The sequence below is a fragment of the Petromyzon marinus genome, unplaced genomic scaffold (genome assembly GCF_048934315.1).
Source record: "Petromyzon marinus isolate PM22_M1 ecotype Great Lakes invasive population unplaced genomic scaffold, UKy_Petmar_22M1.pri1.0 PM_G_Scaffold_28, whole genome shotgun sequence".
Classification (NCBI taxonomy): domain Eukaryota; kingdom Metazoa; phylum Chordata; class Hyperoartia; order Petromyzontiformes; family Petromyzontidae; genus Petromyzon; species Petromyzon marinus.
The window spans coordinates 2,430,001-2,432,500 of record NW_027422850.1 but is presented as its reverse complement, the minus strand read 5'-3'; positions in this window follow the sequence as shown (position 1 = coordinate 2,432,500).

Sequence of the window (2,500 nt, the reverse complement as noted above, 5' to 3'; positions counted from 1 at the left end):
TTACCACAGATGTAAGGGCGACCGGTCTGTAATCATTTAGTCCTGTTGGCCTTAGCTTTTTGGGCACAGCGATGATGGTGGAGGACTTGAGACAGGCTGGTACATGGCATGTCTCCAGGGAGGTGTTAAAGATGTTGGTGAACACCGGAGACAGCTGGCCAGCGCAGTGCCTGAGGGTGGCTGGAGAGACAGAGTCCGGCCCGGCTGCTTTGCGTGGATTCTGCCTCTTGAAAAGCCCATTAACTTCTCCCTCCTGAAAGGAGAGAGTCGTTTCTGTAGTATGGGTGGGGGATGGGGCCTCTTGGGTGGGAAGGGGTGGTTCAGGACAGTCCAATTGTCTTTCAAATCTACGGTAGAACTCGTTCAGGTCGTTGGCTAGGCGGGAGTCGTTAGTGGTGTGGGGCGCTCTGGGTTTGTAGTTGGTGATGTGCCTGAGCCCTTTGGCAGACAGAAGCAGCGTCGTTAGTAGAGAACTGGTGTTTTAGTGTCTCTGAGTACAGTCGTTTAGCCTCTCTCACCGCTTTGCTAAACCTGTTCTTCGACTCCTTGAATCTGTCTCTATCCCCACTCCTAAACGCTTCCTCCTTCTCCAACCTCAACCTTTTGAGCTTTGCTGAGAACCAGGGCTTGTTGTTGTTAAAGTTCACCCTGGTACGTGTTGGGATACAGCAGTCCTCACAGAAGCTGATGTACACAGCCTCTGTGAGTTCATCCAGACTATTGGTAGCAGTCGTGAACATATCCCAGTCAGTACAGTCTAAGCACGCCCGCAAATCTTCCACAGCCTCACTGGTCCACTGTTTAGATGTCCTCACAGCAGGTTTACAGAGTTTTAGTTGCTGCCTGTATGCACGAATCAGGTGGACCAAGGGAGTTCTGTGCGAGCCGAACAGCCCCGTGACCCACAAGAGAAACATCCCCGCCAAATTCGAGCGTTTGACGGGGTCTATCCGTGAAAAAATATTCACGTTTTTGAGTGCACATGCATTTCTGCTGCAAATGCCTCTGGAAGTTTCATGCCGTTCGTATGCCAATTGTGGCAACACGAAAATGACCCGTTTTCCCATTCCGAGGGATTTCTGTGCGACCCTAACAGCCCCGTGAGCCACAAGAGACACATCCCCGCCAATTTCTAGCGTTTCACGGGGTCTATCCGTGAAAAATATAGACGTTTTTGAGTGCACATGCATTTCTGCTGCAGATGCCTCTGGAAGTTTCATGCCGTTCGTACGCAATGTGGCAACACGAAAATGACCCCTTTTCCCATTCCGAGGGATTTCTGTGCGACCCTAACTAACAGCGCCCGTGAGCCACAAGAGAGACATCCCCGCCAATTTATAGCGTTTCACGGGGTCTATCCGTGAAAAATATAGACGTTTTTGAGTGCACATGCATTCCTGCTGCAAATGCCTCTGGAAGTTTCATGCCGTTCCTATGCAATGTGGCCACACAAAAATGACCCGTTTTCCCATTCCGAGGCATTTCTGTGCGACCCTAACAGCCCCGTGAGCCACAAGAGAGACATCCCCGCCAACTTCTAGCGTTTGACGGGGTCTATGCGTGAAAAATATTAAAATTTTTGAGTGCACGTGCCTTTCTGCTGCAAATGCCTCTGGAAGTTTCATGGCGTTCCTATGCAATGTGGCAACACGAAAATGACCCCTTTTCCCATTCCGAGGGAGTTCTGTGCCACCCTAACAGCCCCGTGAGCCACAAGAGACACATCCCCGCCAATTTCTAGCGTTTCACGGGGTCTATCCGTGAAACATATAGAAGTTTTTGAGTGCACATGCATTCCTGCTGCAAATGCCTCTGGAAGTTTCATGCGGTTCGTACGCAATGTGGCAACACGAAAATGACCCGTTTTCCCATTCCCAGGGATTTCTGTGCGACCCGAACAGCCCCGTGAGCCACAAGAGACACATCCCCGCCAATTTCTAGCGTTTCACGGGGTCTATCCGTGAAAAATATCAATTTTTTTTTGACTGCACATGCATTTCTGCTGCAAATGCCTCTGGAAGTTGCATGCGGTTCGCATGCAATGTGGCGACACGAAAATGACCCGTTTTCCCATTCCGAGGGATTTCTGTGCCACCCTAACAGCCCCGTGAGCCACAAGAGAGACATCCCCGCCAATTTCTAGCGTATCACGGGGTCTATCCGTGAGAAATATTCACTTTTTTGAGTGCACATGCATTCCTGCTGCAAATGCCTCTGGAAGTTTCATGCGGTTCGTATGCAATGTGGCGACACGAAAATGACCCGTTTTCCCATTCCGAGGGATTTCTGTGCCACCCTAACAGCCCCGTGAGCCACAAGAGAGACATCCCCGCCCACTTCTAGCGTTTCACGGGGTCTCTCCGTGAAAAATATCACATTTTTTGAGTGCACATGCATTCCTGCTGCAAATGCCTCTGGAAGTTTCATGCGGTTCGCATGCAATGTGGCGACACGAAAATGACCCGTTTTTTCCCATTCCGAGGGATTTCTGTGCCACCCT